The 10963-nt window shown below is 34.9% G+C and overlaps 1 protein-coding gene across 5 annotated transcripts in view; it reads right to left on the bottom strand.

The window, feature by feature from the left end:
- Window positions 1-2676: 2676 nt before the first annotated feature.
- The window catches only part of LOC106874992 (alpha-protein kinase vwkA), a 34193-nt gene continuing 25906 nt past the window's right edge, over window positions 2677-10963 (bottom strand). For all 5 annotated transcript variants that reach the window (XM_089346284.1, XM_089346283.1, XM_089346282.1 and 2 more), the window contains one exon: window positions 2677-10963. This exon is cut by the window's right edge and continues 1047 nt beyond it. The gene's annotated coding sequence lies outside the window, so the exon portion shown is untranslated.

Genomic DNA, 10963 nt, shown 5'->3' on the forward strand with positions numbered 1-10963 from the left:
ATATATATATATATATATATATATATATATACATATATACGACGGGCTTCTTTCAGCTTCCGTCTACCAAATCCACTCACAAGGCTTTGATCGGCCCGAGGCTATAGTAGAAGACACTTGCCCAAGGTGCCACCCAGTAGGAATGAGGGAATGAACCCAGAACCATGTGGCTGGTAAGTAAGCTACTTACTACACAACCACTCCATATAGTGCCCCTGGACTGGCTCTTGTGCGGGTGGCACATAAAAGACACCATTTCGAGCGTGGCCATTTTCGTGCGGGTGACACGTAAAAGCACCCACTACACTCTCTGAGTGGTTGGCGTTAGGAAGGGCATCCAGCTGTAGAAACTCTGCCAAATCAGACTGGAGCCTGATGTTGCCATCCGGTTGCACCAGTCCTCAGTCAAATCGTCCAACCCATGCTAGCATGGAAAGCGGACGTTAAACGATGATGATGATGATGATGATATATATATATATAAGCGCAGGAGTGGCTGTGTGGGTAAGTACCACATAGCCACATGGTTCCGGGTTCAGAGCCACTGCTTGGCACCTTGGGCAAGTGTCTTCTACTATAAAACCTTGTGAGTGGATTTGGTAGACGGAAACTGAAAGAAGACCGTCGTATATATATGCGTGCGTGCGCGCGTGTGTGTTTGTCCCCCACCCCAACATCGCTTGACAATCGATGGTGGTGTGTTTACGCCCCCTTAAACTAGCGGTTCGGCAAAAAGAGACCGATAAAATAATTACTAGGCTTACAAAGAATAAGTCCTGGGGGGGGGGGGATGATTTGCTCGACTATAAAGGCGGTGCTCCAGCATGGCCACAGTCAAATGACTGAAACAAGTAGAAGAATAAAAGAAATATATATGTGTGTGTATGTATCTATCTATATGTATGTGTGTAGACATATATATATATATATATATATGTTTGCATGTCTAACCCCTTTAATTCTTCATACCATCTTATTTCCTGTGTAAGTCGGGCCCTTTTATATTTATACATTCACACCAAGTTATACTTTATATATTGACCCGTCTAACTTGCTTATCCCTCCATGTACTTCACGACCCGATCAAGTTTAAACCCCTTGAGTATTAAATATGGAGATTACCTGATTCTCTTCTACGAACTATATATATATGTATATATTATAATGGAATAATTACTATGAAGCATTGTGTAGAATATATTGTATAAAAGATGGTGGGTAAGGCCAAAACAAACACAATACCATTCACTTTGTACTGTTTTGTCCCTTATCCACGATCTTTCATACAATATATTTATAGACTATGGCCATGGTCTTTCATACAATATATATGTATTGTACTATGGCCATACTGGTGGCATCGCTTTCAAGAAATTTTAGTGGAATGAATTGACCTCCCAGGACTTGTTTTTTTTTATGTTTACCATTAATGTTTGTCCTGTATTTGTGGGTAATAAACTTAGTGCGTATCTGCTTCCAGGAAATACCGGATAAACCGCTTCCACCTGGATACGCCTAAACCAACAGCAACAACAACACTCTGCTTGTGTGGTCCATGGTGTCCCGAAATAATTAACTAAAAGACTTTTCCAGGTGGTGCTATTGAGTTAGTCATGGACTGGGCCGATAATGGCCGAAACCAATCTAAGTTATCTAAGCTATCATCATCACCATCATCGTTTAACGTCCGCTTTCCATGCTAGCATGGGTTGGACGATTTGACTGAGGACTGGTGAAACCGGATGGCAACACCAGGCTCCAATCTAAATTTGGCAGAGTTTCTACAGCTGGATGCCCTTCCTAACGCCATATATATATATATATATATATATATATATATATATGGCATGATAACTGAAGAGATGGCGTGGTGGCTTTCCGCCCGACATCCGAAACTCAGAGTTCTATCATGGCTACTGAATAACTGTCACATATTATATTTACTGATAAATTCCTCTATTTACATAATATCAAGGTCTCTTTCATTCTTTTGTTGTCTTACCATTTCTATCAATATATATATATATATATATATATATATATATATATATATACAGATATAGAGCAGGGAATCGTCAATTAGTAATAAAATTAATAATTAACAATTTTGCCAAGTAGTTCAGTATGAAAAAACCTTTATCGGTAAAACCATTTATAATCATAAATATACAGGGATTAGCATGAGTTGCTTCTCCAACATACTGAAAATTTAGAAATAGCAGTCAAAGAACTACTGATTCCAAACTGCAAATTACAAATTACAAATTACAAATTTGTAGTTTGGAATCAGTAGTTCTTTGACTGCTATTTCTAAATTTTCAGTATGTTGGAGAAGCAACTCATGCTAATTCCTGTATATTTATGATTATACATACATACATATATATATATATATATATATACAGTTATGTGGAGAACGGTTATTCTCCACATTATTATAATTATAAACTGCGGTTTAAACAATAAATTACCTGCCTCTGGATACCTTCTAACGAAGACGGTACCCACACAAGTAATCTCCAGGAGTGCCTTCGGATTTAAACATCCCCTGGTTGCTTGGATACTTCAGACTGCCCCTGAAATATTGAAGCATTCCTATCATTTACCTATATATATACCGGAGCAAGCACATAAGTGTGAAACAAGGTGGAGAAAAGAGTACTCAATTACCAGAGGTAGAGTAATATGCTTTATTTAAAAGCAGCAGAAATATAACAAAAGACTGTTACTCTGAGTTTCACGTTCCTTTGAGTGTTTGAGAGAGAGAGAGAGAGATAGTGACGGTCTGTGTGTTTGTAAGAGAGGGAGAGAGAGAGAGAGAGAGAGAGAGAGAGAGAGAGAGAGAGAGAGAGAGAGAGAGAGAGAGAGAAGTCCTGTGGGATCTTGTTAGGGTTAGGGTAAAACAGCAAATTTAAAAAGAAAAAAGCAAATAAAACGAAGAAAAAAAAAGAAAATGAAAAAGCAAATTTAAAATGAAAAAAGCAAATAAAACGAAGCTATGGCTTAATCAGCCAAAGGAGTAAATATAAACAACTGAATACTTGTCAGTGATTGGTTGAAATTATCGAAATAAGACAATTTTTTACATGAAATAAATTCGAATGCAAAAATATTTTTCTGTTCTATAACACAAAATAGATAAGTATACGAAGTTTGAAAGTCTTTCTGTACCAAAAACACTACGTAAAACATTAATGAAAAATGTGGCCCCTGTTTTAAAAAAGATCCGTCCTGTGTGTGTGAGAGACAGAGAGGTACTCTGTATATATTTGCAGGAGAGGAGAGTGTTTTGTGTGGGGAGAGATCTTCAATGTGTATCTGAGAGAGAGAGAGAGAGAGAGAGAGAAAGAGATAGTGAGGGAGAGCTGTGTGTGTGTGAGAAAGAGAGTGAGAGAGAGAGAGAGAGAGAGGGATTTGGAGAGCCTGTTTGTGTGTGCATGAAAAGGAGAGAGAGTTTGTGAGAGTAAGTCTTAGGGTGTGTGTGCATGTGTGAAAGAAACAGAAGCTGTGTGTGTGTGTGTGTGTGTGTTATAGTGTCGGTATGTTTATGAATATGTTAAATTGACGGTCACCACTGTGGTATGTCAGCTATTGTGTATGTATGTGTTGTGTATGTATATGTGTATAGAAGTGTGTGTGTGTGTGTGTGTGTGTGTGAATGTGTATGTGCGTGTGTGTATGTGTGTGTGTGTGTTTGATTATTGGTATTTTGTCTGTCTCACCTTTGAACTCTTGTCAACTAATTGTTTTGTATCTTCATATATGTAAATTGTGTGTGTGTGTGTGTGTGTGTGTGTGTGTCTGTGGTGGCTGTGTGGTAAGAAGCTTGCTTCCCAACCACATGGTTCTGGGCTCAGTCCCTCCCTGCATGACACCTTGGGCAAGCGTCTTCTGCTATAGCCACAGGCTGACCAAAGCCATCAAAATGGATTTGGCACACGGAAACTGAAAGAAGCCCGTCGTATATATATGTATATATACTCTTTTACTTGTTTCAGTCATTTGACTGCGGCCATGCTGGAGCACTGCTTTTTAGTCGAGCAAATCGACCTCAGGACTTATTCTTTGGATGCCTAGTACTTATTCTATTGGCCTCTTTTGTCGAACCGCTAAGTTACGGGTACATAAACACACCTCCATCGGTTGTCAAGTGATGCTGGGGGGACAAACACAGACATACAAACATACATATATATATATATATATATATACATATATACGACGGGCTTCTTTCAGTTTCTGTCTACCATATCCACTCACAAGGCTTTGGTCGGCCCGAAGCTATAGTAGAGGACACTTGCCCAAGGTGCTATGCAGTGGGAATGAACCCAGAACCATGTGGTTGGTAAGCAAGCTACTTACCACACAGCCACAAGTTTTTAAACATCGAATGGCTATGGGGGTGGTCCAGCAGAATAAAATAGTAATCAAAGGGGTCCATAGATAAGAAATGGTTGAGAACCTCTGCTTTAGATGTGTGTATTGGTATGTATTGCACGAAACAGCTAGGTTTCTTTCTCTACCATTCTACATTGTTCAACCTACACAAGTTAATGTGGAAAACAAAATAAGAGTTTTGAAAGAAGATTCTATAAAACTAGTTTTTAAACATGGAATGGCCATGGGGGTCGACCAGAATAAAATAGTTATCCAAAATGGTTGAGGACTCCTGTTCTAATTGCAAGACATGAAGTCTGAGAGGTTAAGGGCCCCTAAAGAAGACTAAAAAGAAAGGAAAATGTTGGGGAAGAGGGTGAAATAGCATAGATACTGAGTGAATGACAAAACATTGGTAGTTTTATAGTTGGACAGGGAAAAGGAAATAATTGAGGGAAGAAGAAGAGAAGAACAGAACGTTGTTTTTGTTTCTTGTTTTTGAGAGGCAGATGAGAGGGAAGGAGGGGGAAAGTGATATGAGCATGTGAGGAAGGGTGATAGGTGTCTGTAGTGCTGGCATAGGTCAAGGAGTAGTAGTGAGAGGGGTGGAAAGAGGAGAGAGAAGTGGGTACGTGGTTCAAGTAAAGAATGTGAGCGTGGGTGTTGGTTGGCTGTGGTCAAGCAGGTGATGAAAGGTGGAGAAGGGGAGAGACTCAAGTGATTCAATGAGGCGAATCAAACGAAAAAGAGAGGGAGAGCCATGAGAGCCCTGGTCACTATACCTGCATATGTATGTGTGTGTGTGTATAAAAACAACGAAAGAAAATACAAGATTTAGATTAAATATTTTATTTCAATTTTTAATTTTTTTTAAAACTTTTTAAAAAATTTCTCTTGTGTAAAAATATCAAATTTTCTTTTCAAAAGAGCTCTTTTTTTTTTTCAATAAAGTTTCTAAATTTTCTTTCAAACATTTTCTAGAATTTTATTTTATTATTCCCAATTACTAGAATTTTGAAAAAATTTAGAAGTTTCAACATTAAAAAAAAATTTTCTGTACATAAACTTCTATATAAAAAAAAAAAAAAAATAAGAAATTTCTACAAATTCTTGATAAATATTTCTATTGTTTGCTTTTAAAGTTTTCTAAAGATTTCTTTTAAATTTTCTAGATTTTGCATTAAGAATTTTCCAGACTTTTTTCTTAAAAAATTGAATTTTTAATCTTTTAAAAATTACTCAGAATTTTCTGAAATTTTAATCTTTTAGAATCTTCATTTTTGAATTTTCTTAAAATTTCTAATTTACTATTTAAAAAAAAAAATTTTGTTTAGAATTTCCTGAAAAATTTTTCTAGAATTTTGTTTCAGAAATCTTTAGAATTTTCATTTTCTTTATAAAACCTCCTTGAGATTTTTTTTTAGGAAAAAATCAAAAAAATTAAATGCAACTATAAAAAAAAAGGGGGTGGGGAAACATTCAAGTAAGAGAAATCTACATAAAATATTGTAATCATATAATTAATTTAATAAATAAATAGATTACTAATGTGATATCTAAGTTTGGCACATTCATTTCAGATATCTGTTTGAGGCTAAGAATGACAAAATTATATGAAAAAACAGATGAGGTTTTGTGAAGTTCACACCTTTCCAATTGAAATAACAGCCCTAGAAATAATAAATGGGAAATAGTACAAGGGAGACAACTCTGTCGACAAGGGAAATAACTCAGCTTACCTTTCAGCATTCATCTTCCTGTCAAATGTAATGCATATTTTCATATTGTTTTGAATTAATCATGCATTATCTCATAGCTTTGAGATTTCAATGATGCGATCGTTTACTTTTAGAATGACATTGTAGGGTAGGTGTGAGAGGCTGGATCTGACCTTGTTTTGAATTAATCATGCATTATCTCATAGCTTTGAGATTTCAATGATGCGATCGTTTACTTTTAGAATGACATTGTAGGGTAGGTGTGAGAGGCTGGATCTGACCTTGTTTTGAATTAATCATGCATTATCTCATAGCTTTGAGATTTCAATGATGCGATCGTTTACTTTTAGAATGACATTGTAGGGTAGGTGTGAGAGGCTGGATCTGACCTTGTTTTGAATTAATCATGCATTATCTCATAGCTTTGAGATTTCAATGATGCGATCGTTTACTTTTAGAATGACATTGTAGGGTAGGTGTGAGAGGCTGGATCTGACCTTGTTTTGAATTAATCATGCATTATCTCATAGCTTTGAGATTTCAATGATGCGATCGTTTACTTTTAGAATGACATTGTAGGGTAGGTGTGAGAGGCTGGATCTGACCTTGTTTTGAATTAATCATACATTATCTCATAGCTTTGAGATTTCAATGATGCGATCGTTTACTTTTAGAATGACATTGTAGGGTAGGTGTGAGAGGCTGGATCTGACCTTGTTTTGAATTAATCATGCACTATCTTCATAGCTTTGAGATTTCAATGATGTGATTGATTAGTTTTTAGCGTGACGTTGTAGGGTAGGTATGAAAGGCTACACATGGCTGGTTTGAATGTCAAAACAGGAAGAATGTTTGGGCTGGGTATAGCCAGTTTAAAGGCTAGAAAGTTCAAAAGGTTCAAAAACAGGCATCACTTGGTCTTTACTACTCTATTATGTATTAAAAACTTTGTGTGGCTGTAGTCAAGAAAGGCAAAAAACACTCAATGAAAAAAATATCATGATGGAATGAAAAGCATGTGGTGAGCACGGGTAAAAAGCTTTCCGAACACCGGCTGCAAGAGGTGCCCATCGTTTCCACATCTTTGCAAAAGTGTAGGACCCTAGCAGGGCTAAAAAGCAACATCTCTGCTACTCACATTTAAGAGAACAGTCAAGTGGTGGAATTGGAATTCCTTATACTTGACTTGCATCCATCAGATATATATATATATATATATATATATCACCATCATTTAACGTCTATTTTCCAGTATGTGTGTATATAGATGTTTTGCATGGTTGTGTGTGTGTATACACAAGCACACACACATATGTACATACATAAATATATATGCATTACATATATCAAATATATAATATATATATTGTATATGCATTACATATATATCATATATAAATTATATTATATATATATATATATACACACACACACAAATATATATACATATATATATATGTATATATATGTGTGTGTGTGTGTTTTATATATATATAATGTGTATATGTATATTATATATATATATATATATATATATATATATATATATATATATATATATATATATATATATATAGATATATATACATATATATACAACATTACCACGAAGCCTTAAGGATGCAATGAGCATCAACCTATTTAGAAATGAGAGCTAAAATCTCAACTCAACCGCTGGAAGGCACCAAAAATAATAGAAAATAACAGTATGCGAAGAAACAGACAAAGAATTAAAAAGCATACCTTTAAAGGTTATTCGTTTCAGAAGCTCATATACCATGGCTTCGGGTGTTGGCCCAAAGGCCTTAACCTTCCTACAATAGTAACATATTATTTTGAGTGTAAACATTTGAATGTTTTTGTTCATATATATATATATATATATATATATATATATATATATATATTAGTTTATGTATATATTAATATTATCTCAGTTTTAAAAAACCTTGACAATTTAAATATGTTAATAGTTACCATGGGTAGCAAAAATCACACAAAAAAAACCAGGATATCACATCCGTTTTATAGGTAGAGATACCAAGTTAAAGCGATGCATTTTGAGTAGAATATATATATATATATATATATATATATATATATGTATATATGTATATATCTGCAAATAATATGTGACACTTATTCGGTAGCCATGATAAAGCTCCGAGTTTCAGATGTCGGGGCAGAAACCCACACTGTGATTATCTCTTCAGTTATCTGGCCATCGAAAAATGCTATGAAAATGACCATTAAACAACGGGAAATTACACACACAAACACATATATACACACATATATGTATACATATATATATCACATAAAATATGTATATACAATAATTATGTAATATATATATATATATATATATATATATATATATATCATCGTTTAATGTCTGCTTTCCATGCTAGCATGGGTTGGACTATATATATATGTATATATATATATATATATATATATGTATGTATGATAGGGTGGTCATGGCTGGAATGCCTTTGATCATAGGTCTATTCAGTCAAGGTCGATATGTTACCAGAAGAAACAAAAACCACGGCAGCATGAAGCAGCAGTAGCAGCAGCAGCAACAGTAGTAGAACAACTACAGCAATAACAACAACAACAACAACAACAACAACAACAATAACAACAACAGCAGTAGCAGCGGCAGATATGGGAAAACCTAACCCCCAGACACAAACTGAGGACCATGTCAAGTTTCGATATAACAAATCAAATTATCAACAATCACATGAACTTGGGGTGGTGTACCAAAGTTTTGGTATGAAAACACTGTAAAGGTATAATAATGGAATTGAGCCCCAACCTGGTCTCACACCTTTTTTTTATGGAATTTTCTAGAGATACATTGGAGCTGGTGTAGATTAATGATTATGTTGGGGAAAAATTGTGAAAGTTTACTTTTATTATTTTGTTGGGGGGTTTGAATAGTTCCTCTGCTCCCAATATTTATATGTATGCATTGCGTGTTCACAGTTTTTTTCTGTATTTGATTGAGAAACCAGTGGTCTACCGTTGAGTTAAATGTTTTTAAGAGATAAATTTTGAAAAGCTGCATTCCCTCGCTTTCGGTAAATATGTTACTTATGTGTGGTAGTTTTTTTTACTTATTTAGTCCCTCGATAGCGTGAGGCATTAATACACAGTTAATGCCCTTTATATATAATTAAATATATCTATGAAGAAACGATGAATTTTTTCATTACGAAACTTTTCGTTATTTTTTCATTATGAGGTTTTTTCACGCTGACTACTTGATAAATTCTTATAAAGAATTTATCCTATATTATATTATATATATATATATCATCATCATCATCGTTTAACGTCCGCTTTCCATGCTAGCATGGGTTGGACGATTTGACTGAGGACTGGTGAAACCGGATGGCAACACCAGGCTCCAATCTAATTTGGCAGAGTTTCTACAGCTGGATGCCCTTCCTAACGCCAACCACTCAGAGAGTGTAGTGGGTGCTTTTACGTGTCCCCCGCACGAGGGCCAGTCAGGCGGTACTGGCAACGACCGGGGAATATGTGGTACTCATCAACTTGTAGACATTGTATTATGTAAATTTGCCTATCCCTTAGCGGGTTGGATTCACAACCCCTAACTTTCTTGGATTGTATACACATATATATATTTATATATATATATATATATATATATATATATATATATATATATATATATATATATATTTACATATATATATGTATATAGAATAGGAAATATTGGAGGCAATACTACCTTACTTAGAAACAATTGAGGGTTGGTGACAGGAAGGGTGTTCAGCCACAGAAATTCTGCCTCAGTTTTTCACTGAATAATAATAATAATAATGACGATGACGATGATGATGATGATGATGATGATGATAATAATAATAATAATAATAATAATAATAACAACAATAACAATAATAATAATGATAATGTTGATGATGCTGTTGACAACAATGATAATTTCTAACAAAAACCCACGGCAAAGTTTAACTTGACTGGAATTTGAACCCAGAACATTTCTAAATGCTGCCAAATATTTTGTCTGGTGGTTCTACTGGTTCCATTATTGCTGCCGTTATAATAACAATTAGTAGGGGGTTCCCGAAGATTGGCACAGGGTCACACATTTCAAAAAAAAACTTCACCAGTACTTGACCGATGGTAGAGTACAGATTGTAGGGTACGTGCATGTACATAAAACAGCAACAATAATAAGAAAAACAAAAAAACAAAAACAAAAAAATGCCGCCTACGATCAAGGCACACAGAGCTGTGTTCATTTACATGCTGAAAAAGAAAAAATCCAAACCAAAACAAAAGAGAAACATGTAATAACAATAAGGTTAATGAAATGATAATAATAATAATAATAATAATAATAATAATAATAATAATAATAATAATAATAATAATAATAATATAGATGTTTTCGATCTAGTTTGAATTCTTTGCAATCAAATTTGATGGCAAAAAATCCAATGAGTGAAACAAGTAAAAGATAAAAGATATATTGGGGTTGATTTGTTCAACTAAAACCCTTCAAGGTGGTGCCCCAGCATGGCCACAGTCCAATGACTGAAACAAGAACAAGAACAAGATATACTGGGTTTGGTTTGTTCAGCTAAAACCCTTCAAGGTGGTGCCCCAGCATGGCCACAGTCCAATGACTGAAACAAGTAAAAAATAAAAGATATACTGGGGTTGATTTGTTCAGCTAAACAACCTTCAGGGTGGTGCCCCAGCATGGCCACAGTCCAATGAGTGAAACAAGTAAAAAATAAAAGATATACTGGGGTTGATTTGTTCAGCTAAACAACCTTCAGGGTGGTGCCCCAGCATGGCCACAG

Source organism: Octopus bimaculoides, chromosome 30 (genome assembly GCF_046866305.1).
Source record: "Octopus bimaculoides isolate indiv1 chromosome 30, ASM4686630v1, whole genome shotgun sequence".
NCBI lineage: Eukaryota > Metazoa > Mollusca > Cephalopoda > Octopoda > Octopodidae > Octopus > Octopus bimaculoides.